At 39.9% G+C, this 18,047-nt stretch overlaps 1 pseudogene; it reads left to right on the forward strand.

Moving 5' to 3' along the window:
• Positions 1-1,986: 1,986 nt before the first annotated feature.
• Positions 1,987-2,825, forward strand: LOC102861029 (annotated as a pseudogene).
• The last annotated feature ends 15,222 nt before the right edge of the window (positions 2,826-18,047 follow it).

Below are 18,047 nucleotides of genomic sequence, written 5' to 3' on the forward strand. Positions count from 1 at the left end.
TTTTACAATCCCACCAACAACACCTTTTTCATTCTTCGTGTATGATACACTTAATATTCTCCCACAGCTCATCTGATCTTCATTCATTAGTGTTCAAGGCCTCAAACCTGTTACTGAGTTGGTTTTTAAATTAAGGTAGGATAGACTGAAGGTCAAATTTTGATTCCTGCGGATTTGTTTAAATCTTCCTCAGCTTTAATTTTAACTTGCTTATGAGTAGTTTATGGTCTGTTCTGCTATCAGCACCTGGCCTGGTTTCCACTGATACTGAACTTCTCCAAGATTCCTTCCACAGATGTAATCGGTCTGATGCTGGTGCATACCATCAGGTGAAATTCATATGTATAATCTGCATTTGTTTCTTATAAAAGATACTTGTTATAAATAAGTGATTGTGCAGAATTCGTTCATTCTATCACCAGCCCCATATCTGTCACCAAATCTATGTTTTCCAACTCCTGATCCTTCTTCCTGGTTCCCAACTTTTGCATTCCAATAACCTAGTATTATTAATAAATCTTGGTTGCAAATTTGTTCAATTTATGAGTGTGAATAATAAGACATATATTATCTATTATAGTTATAATTTTCACTATTTTGAGTCTTCCTGTATATAAACACAGAATGTTTTTTCATTCATTTATGTCCCTTATTGTTCTTGTAGTAGTGTTTTGTAGTTTTCCTTACAAATGTATTATGTGTCTCTGGTTAGGTTTATTCCCAAGTATTTCATTTTGTGTTTGGATACTATAAATAGTATTGCTTTCTAAGTTTCCTTTTCCTTGTTTCCTTGTTGCCATAGAGAAACTCTACTGATTTTTTGTCTACTGATTTTTTATCCTGCCACTCTATTAAATTGATATCCTAGGTGTAGCAGTTTTTGGTTGAGTCATTGGGGATTTCTGTGTACACTATCATATTGTCTGCATATAGAGACAGTTCTTTCACCTCTTTTTCCAATTTGAATGCCTCTTATTTCCTTCTCTTATCTTACTGCCTTAAGAAATACTTCCAATATAATATTGAATAGAAGTGGTGATAGTGAACATTCTTGTATGGTTCTTGTTCTCAAGGAGAATGCCTTTACTATTTTTCGATTGAGAATTATGTTGGCTCTTAGGTTTGTGAATATACTTTTCACTGCACCATGACAGATGGAGAAGAGATTGAGGTTGATAACAGTTATAGCTTGCGCAGCTCCACAATCTACACTCTTGGCACCAACACTCAGGAAATAAAAAGATGAATTGCATTAGGTAAATGTGCTGTCAGGGACCTTTCCAGAGTACTGAAAAGCACGGATGTCTGTCTAGAGACTAAAGTGAACCTGATCCAAGCCATGGTCTTCACAATTTCTATACATCAGAGGGTTGGAAAATGATGAAAGATGAAAGATGACAGAAGAAGAATTGATGCGTTTAAGTTGTGGTACTGGAGATGAGTCTTGACAGCCAAGAAAACAAATAGGTCTGTCTTGGAGAAGGTGAAACCAAGTTGCTCCTTGGAGGCAAAGATTTTGAAGCTCTGTCTCACATACTTTGGGTATGTGATGAGCATGTAACTGATCCTTGGAGAAGAATATCATACTTGGAAGGGTGGAAGGACAGTGCAGGAGAGGAAAACCCCGGGTGAGATGAATTGATACAGTAACTAGGGTGACGGGGGTAAGTATGTCGGAGTCAGTGAGACTTGGTCAGGACATAGCAGGCTTCAGAGCTGTTGTTCATATGGTCACTATGAGTCACAGGCAACTTGATGGCACATAACAACAATATGTTGATAAAATTCTCTTCTATTGGCCCGCTCAGAGCTGGCCCTGGATGAGGGTATTGTCGTTTTTCAGTGGTGTTGAGGTAACCTCGGTCCAAAATGGCTTCCCTCCTGGGCCGCTCCCTTCCCGCCCATCTCAGACCTGATATCATGGGGTGAGGTGTGAGCAGGACTGGGGAAGGTAGTTACCGCTGAGGGATTGCAGTTATGCTCATGATGATAGAGGTATTGACAACAACTGAAGCTCAGAAACTGCTACACCAGCTGAATGCACTTTTGGAACGGTGTCAGCCAAAGGTCTTCAGCTTGAGACTAATTGAGTTGGCTCACGATAATGGCCTCAGAATGATTGCAAGGCTAAGGGACTTTGAAGTGAAAGGATCTTCTTACTCTAACTCAATTCTTTGGATTTGACATTGAAACATTTTCTCTAACTGTGAATTTATTGGACAGATTTCTGTCTAAAATTAAGGTACAGCGCAAGCATCTAGGTTGTGTTGGACTGAGTTGCTTTTATTTGGCTGTGAAATCAATAGAAGAAGAGAGGAATGTCCCATTGGCAAATTATTTGATCCAGATAAGCCAGTATAGATACACAGTTGTATTAGAGACTGTGTTGGAAACTCAAAGCTACAACTGCCTTTAAGTTTCTGCAACTCTATCAGGAGAATTTACCATTTGAAAGGAGAAACAACCTTAATTTTGAAAGATTAGAAGCTCAGCTTAAGGCATGCCACTGCAGGATCATATTTTCTAAAGCAAAGCCTTCTGTATTGGCATTCTCTATCAGTGCATTGGAGATTCAAGAGCAGAAGTGTGTACAATTAGCAGAAGGAATAGAATATCTTCAGAAACATTCCAAGATAAACAGCAGAGATCTGACCTTCTGGCAAGAGCTTGTGTCCAAATGCTTAACTGAATATTCATCAAACAAATGTTCCAAACCAAATGTTCAGAAGTTGAAATGGATTGTTTCTGGATGAACTGCAAGACAACTGAAGCATAGTTACTACTGGATAACTCACCTTCCAACAATTCCTGAAACAGTTCCTTAATTGGATTATTACTTGGACCAAGAGGCAGTTGTCAGAACAGAGCAGGGAGACACTGGATGGTTCAAAATCAAGAAAGGGGTCCGTCAGTGATGTATCTTGTCTCCATACCTTTTCTATCTGTATGTAGAACAGATCATCTGAGACTCTGGGCTATATGAGGAGGAATGTGGCATCAGAATTGGTGGAAGAATCATCAACAACCTGCGTTTTGCGGATGGCACAGCCCTGCTCGCTGAAACTGAGGAAGACCTGATTTGCTTACTGCAGAAGGTCAAGGACTGCAGTGTTCAATATGGATTGAAGCTCAGTATCAAGAAAACAAAGATTCTCACCACTGGGCCAATTGTCAGCATCAGTATGGATGGTGAAGAGATTGAGATAGTTAGCAGTTTTCGTTACTTTGTTCCACAGTCAACACTCTTGGTAACAGCAGCCAGAAAATCAGGAGACGAATTGCATTGGGAAAGTCAGCGGTGAGGGACCTCTCAAGAGTACTGAAGTGCAACGACATCAGGCTGGAGAATAAGGTGTGCCTGATCCAGGCTATAGCCTTTGCAATTACGTGCCATGCATTGGAGAGTTGGACAGTGAATAGGGATAACAGAAAGAGAATTGATGCTTTTGAGTTGTGGTGCTGGAGAAGAGTGTTGAATATACCATGGACTGCTAGGAGAACAAACAGGTTTGCCCTGGAGAGGGTGAAGCCAGAATGTTCCCTGGAGTCAAGGATTCTGAAGCTTCATCTGACATGTTTTCGGCATGTTGCAAGGAGGTCCTTGGAGAGGGACATCATGTTTGGAAAAGCGGAGGGATGGCGGAGGAGAGGAAGACCCTCGATGAGATGGATCGATTCTGTGAGTGGAGTGGTGGGAATGAATGTGTTTGAGACAGCGAGGTTGGCACAGGATAGAACGGCGTTTAGGGCTCTTGTACATAGGGTCGCTATGAGTGGCAAACAACTCAATGGCACATAACAACAACAAAAGCATGCTTTTCTCTACAACCCTGAGCTATAGAGTTCATGCTTACTGTTACAATGAATTCGAGCAATGAATCCTCAAAACATCACAACTGTGTTAGCACTGAAGTTCTCAGATTTTGGAAAATTGCCTACTTAACACTACTTAACATTATGTTATAGCAGAATAATATTTAAGTTTGAATTCATTTGTAGCGCATACAAATCAAAGCTAACATTATAACTGTGAAACTCTAAAAATAAGCCTGGGAAGGTAAACTGTGAATCTCATTTCTAATGTTGAATTAAATTTCTGTACTGGATCAATTAATTTAGGTAGTATGGAAATGGAAACCTATTTAACTCATCTTAAATGTGCTTATTGTGACCTTTTAATCAAAACTAACATTTTACAAATTCACTTTTAAGACAAGGATTATTATTGCAGATAGTATAAATGGGTCAACAATGCAGATAGATAATGTACTTCAGGGACAACTGAATTACAGTGACATGAACTGAATGACAATTGCAATTACATGAAGACATTTTATATAAAACAAAAATATAAACAAGGTAAATTTGACATTATCTTGAATTTTCTAGGAAATGGGAAATTTTTGTATCCATGATAAAGGAATTTTTTATACAAAATCTACTGCCTCAATCTCTAGTGAGATATTTAGTTTCTCTTATAATAATAACTCAGCATAAATTACCACTCTGAAAACTTGCAAGTTCAGGCTAGATTTAACATTCAAAAAGTTCTAAGACTATTTTTATAAAACTGCCTTTCTTCTAATTTAGAAGTTCATTTAAAAGAAACAGAGTATACTTTCATCAAATGCTCTTTCTGTGCCAAAGTAGAATCTTAAGTAAGCCAAAATCCACTGTTGTCAAGTTGATTCCACCTTGTAGGGAACCTGTATGACAGTGGAACAGTCCATACAAATTTCCAAAGCTAATCTTTAAGAAGCAGATTGTCACATTTTTCTTCTGTGCATCTGCTGATGAACTACTGCAAGACCACCTTAATTATTATGAGGTAACTGTGGTAGTGTTTTGGATTTTCCATGTAAGTCAATTATCATAAAGAGATTTACAAAGTTAAAGCATTGTAAACAGTTATTCAGTGCATCGTGTAGCCTGAGACTATCAAGAATGGTTGTAATCAATTAATATTTACTTTGGTACCATGTTAAGAATATTACGCTGAAGAACACATTGAAAAATAAGCCAAAGAACCACAGTATATCTTATATTTAACTTTTGTAAACTGTGTTTTGTGGATAACTTTTCAGTTTTCACAACCAACTAATACATTTCAGTATTTTGAATACATCAGTGTTAATTTTGATTTTCAGAGGTAACCTAACCAACTACTATTATGTTTTGGTATTAAGGAATATAACTTTCAATAAAGCTACTAAAATGCAAAAAAATTTGTCTTCTATTTCTATTTTGTTGAATGTTTTAATCAGGAAAAGGACTAGATTTTGTGAAAGGCCTTTTGTATATCAATTGATAGGATCAATTCATCTTTATTCTTTGTTTTGTTCATGTGAGCAGCTAAAAGCTAAGGGCAACAATAAGTTCCCAACAGTGCAGCTCCCAGTTCTGGCTAGCTGCTAATATCTGAGCCACATAATTATATGTACTTTCCTGAAATGGCTTGTTGGGGGAGGAGCCATGCCCACCTGAGCAGACAAAAGCTCAGGGAAATAACGAGTCCCAACAGTGCAGCTCCCAATTTTGACTAGTTGATCTATTTTGGTCACTTTCCCCCCCATCTTATTTTCCCCATGGCATTTTGGTTTGTTGGGTTTTTTTATTTTTTTGTTTTATCTGCTCCTTCTGAGATATTATTGTGGTGTGTAGTCTTTTTATATCTGACTGAACTTTGTGAGTATGCTATGTCACTTGCTAGTTTGGTAATTCTTTATATTTCACCTCCTGCTTTCTGGTGAGTTTGATAGAAGGTGATGGTGAGTGCACAGTCCTCTGTTTACTGTTTTTGTAGAGTGGTTGAGGGGAAACTGATTGGTTCAGTGTTGTTTGTAGTCTTTCATCAATCAAGTGATGTAGAAGCCAATCTTAAGTCTTGCTTGACAGGTGAAGTAGGCATAGGCATATGTGAGACTGGATATTGTTGTTCTAGACATGATTGGACACTAACAGAAAATAGAAACATCAAAATTGAGGTAGGTATAAAATAAAGGAGAATCACAATAGAGAGGAAAGGAATCAGAAAATAAAAGAGGAAGGGAAAAGAGGGTGAGAAAAATCTATAAAGGGGGCAAGATAGAGAGAAGAGAAAGCATAAAATGAGGATGGAGGGGAAATCAAAAGCAAAACATAAAACAAACAAGAAGATGAAAATAAAAAAGTAATGGAAAATAAAAAATGAAAGAGAAAAAAGGAGACTTTGATGGGGTAGGGGCATGAGAGGATGGTAAACTAAAAACCTGATTCATGCTCTTGGTGGGTGGAGACAAGATGTCTGGCATGGGATAGTGTGTTTGCCAGTCCAGTAGAAGGTTGGAGTTGATCTTCCCAGACAAGTCAGAGTCCAAGAGGTGACTTAGGCCCAAGCATGTTAGCCAGACCATGGCTAGAGCTTCCGCTGGTGTTTAGGGTGTTGAGGAATGGGTCACGTAATCTGTGACAGATATTTCACTGACCTCAGAAGAACGTCAGATAGTATACTTGACTAACAATCATACCTTCTCTAGTCTAGGGGGTAGGTGCGGGTGGAGTATCCTGTCAGAGAAGGCTACCATGAAGAGATAGTTGCTTCTACTTTGAAATATCCAAAGATGGTACACTCTGAGGAAAGAGCAGTGCTACAAGTATGGCTGTATTGTATATAGACCAAGGGGGCTAGGTCATGGACTTCAGTCAGAGGTGGTTCCTCCGCTAATGCAGGGGATGACTACAGGTCAGAGGCAGCCCACAGGTTCCAGAGGGAGACCATGAGTGCACAGCCATGCATGCCCCGAGAAAAGTACCACAAATAGACTTGGTCTCATGTTAAGCTAGAATAGGCCTACAAATGACACTAACCACCCAGTGATTCAAAGAAAAATCACTGCCTTGATCTCTAGAAAGGCACAGAGACAAGGAGGTAAATCATTCCTTTTTCACCACCAGATAACTGCCTGTGTGGACACCACTGTTGGCTTAGTTTCTCATACTGTGTAGGTATCGTTGTTGTTGTTGTTGTTATGTGTGGTCGAGTAGTTTGCGACTCATAGCGTGCCTATACACAACAGCCCTAAACCCTGCTCTATCCTGTGCCAATTGTACTGCCTCTGACACACCCACCCCAATTACCCCAGTCACTGAATCAATCCATCTCATAGAGGGTCTTCCCCTCTTGCGCCATCGCTCCACCCTCCCAAGCATAATGTCCCTCTGCAAGGACCTGTCCCTCTTTGAAACATGCCCAAAGTATGTCAGATGAAACCCCAGAATCCTTGCCTCCAAGGAGTTGCTTGGTTTAACCCTCTCCAGGATGAATCTGTTTGTTTTCTTAGCAGTCCATGGTACATTCAATACTCTTCTCCAGCACCACAGCTCAAAGGCATCAATTCTCCTTCTGTCCTCCCTCGTCATTGTCCAGCCTGATGCATAACAAGTGATTGCAAGGACTATGGCCTGTATCAGGCACACCTTAGTCTCCAGAGAGACACCGTTGCTCTTGAGTACTTTAGAGAGGTCCCTAACAGCAGACTTTCCCATCACAATACGTTTATTTCCTGACTGCTGGTGTCAAGAGTGTTGACAGTGGAGCAGAGCAAACTGAAGCTGTGAACAATCTCAATCTCTTTGCCATCCATCCTGATGCTACTGACTGGTCCAGTGGTGAGAATCTTTGTCTTCTTGACATTGAGCCTCAGTCCATACTGAAGGCTGCAGTCCTTGACCCTCTGCAGCAAGTACATGACGTCCTCCCCAGTTTCAGCAAGCAGGGTTGTGTCATCTGCATAACGCAGATTGTTAATAGATCTTCCACCAGTCCTGATGCCACAATTCTCCTCATAGAGCCCAGCCTCCCAGATAATCTGCTCTGCATACAGGTTGAAAAGGTATGGAGACAGGACACATCCCTGCTGTATGCCTTTCCCAGTTTTGAACCATGCAGTGTTTCCTTACTCTGTTCTGATGACTGTCTCTTGGTCCAAGTATAGGTTTTGCATTAGCACAATCAAATGTTCTGGGATTCCCATTCTTCTCAGAGTCAGCCATAGTTTGTTATGATCCACAGTCAAACGCCTTCGCATAATCAAGGAAACACAGATAGACATTCTTCTGGTATTCCCTGCTTTCAGCTAAGATCCATCTAACATCAGCTACAATATCCCTAGTACCATGACCCCTTCTAAACCCAGCCTGGACTTCTGGCAATTCTCTGCTGATGTGCTGTTCCAGTCGATTTTGGATAATTTTCAGTAGAATCTTACTTGCATGTGGATTCAATGATATTGTTCTGTAGTTTCCACACTCAGTTGGGTCACCCAAATAGCCTTGTCATATTGTACGGCTCTGTGTTCCAACTGTTTACTTATTCTATGTTTTCTTTTGGATTCTTCAGATAGTTGGTTTTTGGAATACTTTGTAAATTCTTTTTAAACTCGGGGTTCTATGATTATCATCTGTATGTGTTATCTTTGTTCTTTGGTATCTTTTGGTAAAGGGATTCTATTCTGTTTATTCTGCAATCTTACCCAGAAGTCTCTTGCATTGATTTTTAATTCATCTAAAGTTTTGTTTATGTTCTCTTTGGTTTTGTCTGTGGTGTTCTTGAATCTCTCAATCTGTTGAAAATGCTTAAAAAGAATTCTTTGAAACTATTTGCCAAACTCATTGTCATTGATTCAGAACCAGGTCACAGCTGATCATTTATTAGGTTTCAGAGACTACAAATCACACAGGAGGAGATTGCCTATCTTTCTATCTTGTAACCAGTGGGAGATTCAAACTATCATGAAGGTGTAGCCTTTGAATTAGCAAAGCATACACTCTGGACTAGGCCACCAGTTGTTACTTGCTGTCAGTTGCTGTCAAGTAGACTACAACTCATAGTGATACTATGAACAACAGATTCGAACCTTGCCCTATCCTGCACCATGTTCATGAACTCTTACATGCTCAAGCACATTGTTATACACACTGTATCACTCCATCTCATTGAGGATCTTCTCTTTCACTGATCCCTCTATTTTACTAGCTTAATGCCTTTTTATGAGAACTGGAACTTCCTGACAACATGTGAAACAAAGTTTCACCATCATTGCCTCTAAGGAACACTCTAATTGCACTTCCTCCAAGATATATTTGGGTTTTTTTTTCTTTTGGCCATCCAGGATATATTCAATACTCTTCACCAGCACCCCACTCAAAGGCATCTATTCTTCTTCAGTCATCTTCTCTTGTTGTCTAAGATAGTGAGAGAAATAGCAGTTTAAAAACTCTTGAACTGAAGACACTACAAAACAAAGACAACAGATACAAGAAAAATTCTTCAAGCTACAGTTTACAAAGAAGGTAAGGAAGTAATTACTACTCTTAATAGAAGGAAGACACTAAATGGAAACAGCGAATAAGGATATCAACAGAACACAGAATCATAAACAGCACAGTGTGGTCATTTTAAATGTGATATATGCTCTTGTGGCTTAGTGGCTGCCAGCCCAAAGACATGTGATTCAAATCCACCAGCTGTTCTTTTGGAGAAAGATGGTCGATCTCTTCCCCTGTGATTAATTGCCTCTGAAAACCTGTTCAAGGGTCAGCTATGAGTCAGTTCCAACTCAATAGTACACAAAAGCAACAATCTATGTGATATTTGTGTTGACTAGCTCTGGGGCCTAGTGGTAAGGGGTTGCGCTCCCAAGCCAAAGGCAGGCAGTTCTAATTCACCTGCTGTACCAAGGGAGAAAGATGAGAATTCTCTTCTTGTGTGATTATCTGTCCCTGAAAATCCACTAGAAGGTAAGATATGAGTCATTTCCAACTCAATGGTACAAAGCAACAATATCTGTGTGACATGAAAACTTAGGATAACAGATGCAATCAGTGATCACGGTGTCCATAACAGTGGAGAAAGGTGCAATCTGTCCCTTTGTCCTCTCTACTCACTCTCTCACCCTGAAATAAAATGAATGACTTTCCCACCTGACCTCCCATCACTCACTGGGTGGATAGCAGTGCTTGCTCCTTGCCCTCCACCAGTCCCAGCTCTACTTCAGGCCATGCCTATACTGTCTTATATCTGGAGCCAGAACCTCTCTGAGATTTCTCCCAGGAGCTTGTGGACTAACATGAGAACAACCAGGTATTCTGGGATGCCAATTCTCGTCAAGGTTATCCCCAATTAGTGGTCATCCACACAGTCAAATGCTTTGCATAATCAATGAAACACAGATAGACATTTTCTTGTACACTCTGCTTTCAGCTAAGATCCATCTGACACTGGATATAATATACCCTAGTGCCACGGCCTCTTCTAAACCCCACTTGCACATCTGACAGTTCTCTGTCAATATACTGTTTCAATTATTTTGGGATAATCTCCAGTAGAATCTTGCTTGTGTGTGATATTAATGATATCGTTCAGTAATACCCACACTCTGTCAGATCACCTTGTTTTGGAATGGGAATATATATGGATCTCTTTCAATTAGTTGGCCAGGTAGTTGTCCTCCAGATTTTTTGGCTCAACTTAATGAGCACGTTCAGGGCTGCATGCGTTTGTTGAAAAATGTCAATTGATATTGCATAAATTCCTGGGGCCTTGTTTTTTGCAAATTCATTCAGAGATGCTTGAACTTAACTCCTTCATTGCCATTGCCTCTTGCTCATGTGTTGTTTCTTGAAATTCTTCTGTCAGCCAGTTCTTTTTGGTACAGTGACTCTGCTACTTCCATCTTCTTGTGATGCTTCATGGATCATTCAACATTCTGCTCATAAGATCTTTAAGTAATGGAACTCCAGGCTTGAATTTGTTCTTCAATTCCTTCAGTTTAAGTAATGCCAAATGATTTTGTCCCTTTTAATATTCTGACTCCAGTTCTTTGCACATTTCATGATAATACTTTGCTTTGTCTTCCCAAGTTAGCTTTTGAGATTTTCTATCCAGCTTATTAACTTCTTAATTTCTTCACTTTGCTTAGTCTTTTCAGCGATCTAGTGTAATATTCAGAATACACTCCATGGCCACTTTTGTGGGTTAAAAAATTTTTTTTAAATAAAATTTTTATTTTCTACTGATTTACTTACAAAATTCATATACATTGTTTTTCAATAGGATCTTTCCCATTTTCTTTTCCCACTCCTCCCTCCAATCATAACATTGTATGACCCTATAATTAACCAACTTCTCCTGCCCACCCTCACCCCTCTGCTCTCACCCTCCCCACCTTAGATCCTCATGCATGTTCTACAATAATGGTCGTACACAATATTTGTCCTTATGAAACTGAGTTAGTTCACTTAGCATAATGGTCTCCAGTCCCTCCCAAGTTAGGTAGTGATTTACAAAACCAATGCTCCTGTGTGTTTTATAGCATTCCATCATGTGAATGTACCATAATTTCTCAATCCCTTTTATTGTGGTTGGGCATTTGGGCTGTTTCCATGTTCTTGTGATGGTGAATATGCTGCTATGAACATTGGTGTACAAGTCTCTATTTGTGCCTCTGTTCTCATTTTCTCAGGGTATATTTCAAGCAGTGAAATAGCTGGGTCATTAGAATGTCTACGTTTAGCTTTTTGAGGAAACTCCAAACTGTCTTTCAGAGTGGTTTTACCAACTTTCAATGCCACCAGCAATATATAAAAGTTCCTATCTCACCATATCCTCCCCAATATTTTTTACTTGCTTTCCTATTAAACTTTTCCACTGCTACTGGAGTGGGATGATATCTCATTGTGGTTTTGATTTGCTTCTCTCATATTACCAATGATTTTGAGCATTTTTTCATGTGTCTATTGCATGGCTACTTTTGGACCTGCATCCTTTGCAGAGTGCAACATCCTTGGACAGCTTAGATCTGTAGTGACTGTTTTTTATGGTAGCCATCTTTGACTAGGTACCCTGCCTGCACCCATTTCCTAAATTAGCAAAAACACCATCTCTAGTCAGGCAGACTAACCTAGGCTTCTCTGAGGCCAGCAGAAACTTTGTGCTAGACTGAGTACAGAGTACTCCTCCTACTCCTCCACATATTGTAGAGCAGAAGAAGTGGCTCACTTCTTGGAGCCTCAGTCAACACACAGACAAACAAAAACTCTAAGACCCGACTGGGCACCCCACCTGTTGGCAGATCACACAATTTGTTTTCTATTTCCCATAGCATGCTTGTTTGGTTTATATTTGTATGTTTCTTTTATAATTTCCTTTTATGGGTATAACACTTGTCTTTCTGTTTGCTGTACCGTGGTCACTTGCATGTTGCTGTGACGCTTGAAGTTCTGCCTTTAGTATATCAAACACCAGCAAGGTCATTCATGCTGGATATGTTCCAGCAGAGCTTTAAGACTAAAATAGACGAAAAAGTAGGACTAGCTCTATCTTCTTCTGAAATAACAAGCCTTTAAAAACTTCACAAATGTCCTAGAAGATGAGCCATTCACATTAGAAGACTGAAAAATTGAGAACACCAAAGCTCGCTACATTACCAAATAGTTTCAATAGTTTTTCTTCTTTTAAAATATTTTCTGTCTTTTAATTTTAATTATTTATTTGAGCCCTCTTGCCTTATGAGGGTGGGGGGGGTGTGGGTGTATGTGCATCTGCACGCATGTGCATACATGCTTGCGTGTGATCACCTGTTGAGCAGAGTTTGCCGTTCAGCTTGCTAGTTTGTCAGCACTTATATTCTCCCCTATTATAATTTTTCAAGTTAGTCTTGATGATATCCTGCACAATTTATACTTTTTTCCAGTCTTCTAGTAAGATTGAAATTTCTCTGAGTAGAAGAAAGACACACTCCACATTCTGTATTTTAAACTTTTCCATACTGAGGATCTGGTATTTTAAATGAATACTTCCAGAAAAGAAAAAAAAACAACCCAAAACAACAACAACAAAACCAACAAAAAACCCTAATCAGGTAGTCAAATTATAAATTATATTTGAAGGGGCCTTATAAAAAAAGGCACATTAAAGTGATATCTAATTGGTAGCGTGAGTTTAAATAGAAATAAAATATTTCCTCAACTTGTACAATAATAAGAAAAGCAAAAAAGCAAGGTAAAATCTTAGCATGTAATTGTATTGTATCTCTGATGGCTTAGTGGTAAGGAATTGAGCTGCCTATTTAAATCAGGTGCTCTGGTGGAGAAAGATAGGCAATCTTCTCTGATGCACTTTACAGTCTCTGGAACCCCACTGGAGAATCAGCTGAGTTGATTCCTATTAAAGGACACATAACAACATCGTAATTATGTGCTACTTTGCATTGTTACATAAGTTCTTGCCTTAATTGACGTAATCTGATCTGCATTCTCAAGCAATTTGGAGATTTGTTTTATGATTTTTTTGGGTTTTTTTATTATTATTTTTCTCTTTATTGTACTTTAGAGAGCTCTGGTGGCCTAGTGGTGAGAAGGTGCCCTGGAATCCCAGAGGATGGACAGTTTCCCCTGTGCAGTTAATTGCCTTTGGAAACTCGCTGGCAGGTCAACTATGGGTCATTTCTAAGTCAAAGGTACACAACAGTAGTGTACTTCACAGAAATTGTTACTTATTTTTTACTCTGCAATTTGGTTATAATTTGCACATTTTAAAATCTTACAATTAGACTTAAAATTGTTGAGGACTAAGGTTTGAAGCAGGAGCGGCATCCACTTCCTAAATAACATGCTTCTGGAAACTCTTTGAACTTTGATAAATGTCGATAGTTATAGAAAGGTTTCAGACCTTTTTTCATAGGGTTGCTATAAGTCGTACTCGACTCATTGGCAGTCAACAACAACAACAACAGTTTGTTGTTGTTGTTGTTTAATGCCGTCGAGTCATATACGACTCATAGCGACCCCATGAACGAACAGCCTGTAGGTATGATAAAAGACAGAAGTGTGCTCTCCTTTCTTTATTCATTTTTTTGTTTAGAGCATTTGAGGGTGGGCTAGGCTGATGTTGGTTGCTGTTTGTCATAGATTAAATAATGCGAGAACAGATGTTTGTCCTTGCTCAGTGGATGGAGCTGCATGAGCTGTATCTCTAACTAGACAGAGTGGGTGTTACTATCTCTCATTGAGTGGGACAATGTAATGGATAGAAAAAGGAAAACAAAACTTAGAAAAAACTAAAAGAGAATGCAAAGTTAAACAGGGGAAAGTGGAAAAGTAAAAGAAGACTAAAAGAAAAAATCCTAGAGAAAGGAAATATTTTAATAAGAAAGGTAAAAACAAGAAATCTAACCAGGGAAGTACACCTGGTTGGTACTCCTGCTGCCCCTGAGGCAAATGGGATAAAGATGTCTGGTCTAGGATGGAGTTTCTACTAGAAGAAGGTGGAAGATGGGGCACCCAGTCCATGTAAAACTTTTGCCTAGTCAAGAGGTGGCTAAAGGTAAGATGTTCAGTCGAGGACAGAACCTTCCAGGGATGGTGTCTCTGCTAATCCAGAAGATAACTGTAAATGGGACACCTGGACAGGGAAGGTGTACTCTGCTAGCCCTAGGATGTGTAGACTGTAGTCTCCAAATATGGGGATAATCTACACCAGATCCTCAAGGGAATCATAAGAGTCATAGTTTCTGCCACTCCAAGAGGTGGATCCAGTCAGAGATGATGCCTGTCAGTACTTATGGCTGCAAGTCCGACACTTGTTCAAGAACGGTGCACTCTAACAATCCTAGGAGATAGAAAATAAGTATGCCTCCAAATTATGCTTCTAGCACCAATCTATAGGGACACGTATCCAATCTCAGGTAAAGCAAAGGCATCTTTGGGGATAGTATAACTGGACACAGAAGGATGAACAAAGAGAATAGTCACTGTTCTATTCACAATAAAGTTATGCGATACAAGGGAAAGGTTGAATCTTTCTTTTCATTGGCCAATGACCAAGTGGGCACTGATGCAGTCCTGGGTTCCTACTTCAATCAGAAAGCCACTTGTAAAAATTCAAAATGCCTACAGTGTCACGATTGTACATAAGTGAGCATTCTGTCTCCTTATTTAGTGTTTTAATTAAATTTCTTCTTTCATTTGGTTTTTTTCTCTCTTTGGAAAATGGTAAAAACCTTTATTTTAAAAATGTTCAATTCCTTTAAAAATACATACAAAGAGAAGGGTTTGAATAAAATGTTGGGAAACTCTCAGGAGACAAAGACAGACTCTGATAAGATCAAGGAGACATTGGTGCCACATCAGGACAGATAGACACAGAGAGAATGGCCAAGTCAGATGTCCTTGAAACCCTCCACCCTGAGTAATTTTGCTCCACAAGTTAACAGCAAGCATACAAATGTTCAAGCTGTAGGTATTCTTACTTCTACTCACATCACGTAACACAGTATCCAAAAAAGGGAAAATACTTAGGAGAACCAGGAATCCACAGTGACCGAGAAATCTCTTTTAGGAACAGCATCAGGTAACACAAGAGGTATTGTTGAAACCCAAAATCCTCTTCTTCTAAAGCTGTTACCAAAATTCCAAACCAAATGTTGCTCCTTTCTAGGAAGTAAGGGTCCCTGGCATCCTTGAGAGGTGACTGACAACATCAAGCTCTTGGTCCCTAGGCTGCACTGAAAATGTCTCCCTTTCCTCCCTCCTGTTTAGAGTTTCATGCTTCCCCTTTGTACATCAATCAGCAAAAGTGAAGAGATGTAATGTAATGTAAATGCATTCTTTGCACATGAAAACTGTAATATGGAAGAGTAATGACTCAGTGATTGTGCTAAGATGATTTTTAAAAATCAACCTTGACAGCTGTGTCGTTTCGGCTGTAAATGCTCAGTTAGGAGTGGCTTTTGGAATCTTTGGGCATCCCAGTTGGTTCATCTCTCCAATTCATCTGGTATTGCCAATATCGTCTCTAAGTTTGGTTTGGCTAGGGTTATTGACATCAGTTTCTGGAAGCTGTCAAGTAGAAGGCTAGCTTGTGGAGAGGAGGTCCTCACAGATGAATAGGAAAGGGGACATGAAACTATCCCCTTCGGGTTTCACACAGGTGAAACTTGATGACCTTTTTGCTCTTCCCTCTTTGCATTTGGTATTTCTGGATGCTGACAGGGTGCCTGCATCCTCAGGGTCAATGGAGTGGGTCCCTTCCATGACAGACTGGGCCTGCTGGACTCCTTTCATTCCCTTTCCAATTTGGTGGTCTTGAACTTTTCCCAGTTCAGCTGCAACTGGAGGATGGAGGGCAATCATGCTTTGTAGCAGACTGGAAAAGCTTTTGGAGAATGTCTGAGATTTGTTTGAGGTATGTCTGAGGAAGGTTTCCCTAGTGAATATGATGCCATGACTGACCATTGCTGGGTAATGCCTCAGCTTCCACAGCCACTACAATTGTTAATCCCAACACAAATATGTCTGCTTTGGGAAGGTGTTTATAGTATTTTGAAAATTTTTGAAAGTCAGAAAGTGAATGTCACCCTCTTCCACTTTGGGTTTAATTATTGATGATACATGACCCAGGTCACCAATTTTAAGTCTCACACTGGCTGAAAGAAACCAATATACTTCAGACTCAGCCTCTCCTGAGACTATAGGAAATGAGATGTTAAGACAAAGGAAGATGTTACTGGGTTTGATGCCCAGGTGCACCATGCTGAAATCTGTGGATGTACTTGAGTCCCAGGGAAATCTTCAAAAAAATGTACTTGAGTTTGGGTTCTTGTATATGACTGTTGGCCTTCTTGTTTTCACATAGGACAGCCTGCAAGTTACCCCATTGCAGTACTAGGTGGCGTGCCCAAGCACAGCGTGAGCTAAGTCCTCGTCTAATACTCCCTCAAAAGTTTTGTCGAATGTTTGATTGCATAAACACATCCATCTAATCTCTTAATGCATTTGTAGACAGTTTCAAATGACCCAGGTCCAATCTTTTCTAGCTCCAGGAACTCCTTTTCATAGTGAGAAGTCATGTCTGGTTTTCACAGGACATATCTCTTGGAAGGCCACTTTTGTTATTCTTTATCTTCCTCTGGATTCTATTCCTCAAGCTCTGCTTGGCTTTACATCTTGCACCCAGACTGGAGGAACAGCTTTTTAAAGGACTCCAGAGTGAAGGGTGGAAAATGACCACAGTTAAGGAGGTTCTCTCTCTCATGAAGGACACAGACATGGACCACAAATGCTTGGAGGTCCAAGTCTAAGAGCTGTGTGCTGGAGAGACCATGGCCAGACTCTGCTGGCTCTTGGGTATGTGGTGATTGCTGTTCAGCAAAGATGTCCTCTTTGCCTTGGCTGATAGCTAGGGGTTGACCCAGTGCAGCAACTCTCTCCTTTTCTCAGGAACTGTTGATTGAGGACATCTTGAAGGGCCTGCCAGCAGTGTCCTCCACCTTAGATATGTTAGGCTCATTTCATCCGTGCCCTGACCATGATTGCACTGAAATGGCATCCTGGGAGAGAGGAACTTTGCCTCCACTGCCTGGACAGACGTCTCTGGGGTTCTGCTCTGGGCCTAAGGGCTCTCTGCTGCTTTTTCTATTTCTTCTTCACAAGAAGAGACATTTCCACCAACAGTGAGAGTTCCCACCTCTCCAACATTTATTGCTTGCTGTCCTACTTAATTTTGCCACTGCTTCTGGTGTGAGGTGGTATCTCATTGTGGTTTAGATTTGCATCTCTCTTATTGCCAGTGATTTTGAGCATTTTTTTCATGTGTCTATTGGCCATCTGAATATTCTCCTCTATGAAAAGTCTTTCCATGTCTTTTGCCCATTTTGTAATCGGGTTATAAGGTTTTTTTCTTCTGGAGCCCCTGTCTGAAATGATATTCCAAATGTTTGTTTCCAATTGGTAAGCTTTCTTTTCATTCTGTTGGAAAAAAATTTTGATGAGCAAAGAGAGTTAATCTTTAGGTCTCATTCATCAATTTAATCCTCTCCAGATTGTACATTTCTGGCTGTATTTGGCAGTTTCTTTATATCATAAGCTGAGCCTTGCAAGCTTGGTCCCAGTTTGTCTCTTATGAACTTTATGGTTTGGGACTCTACGCCCAGGTCTCTGATCCACCTTGCGTTGATTTTTGTGTATGATGAGAGATGTGGATCCTATTTCAGCTTTCTGCAGGTATCAGT

Source organism: Elephantulus edwardii, unplaced genomic scaffold (genome assembly GCF_000299155.1).
Source record: "Elephantulus edwardii isolate Elephantulus edwardi_28Jun2011 unplaced genomic scaffold, EleEdw1.0 scaffold00343, whole genome shotgun sequence".
Taxonomy (NCBI): domain Eukaryota; kingdom Metazoa; phylum Chordata; class Mammalia; order Macroscelidea; family Macroscelididae; genus Elephantulus; species Elephantulus edwardii.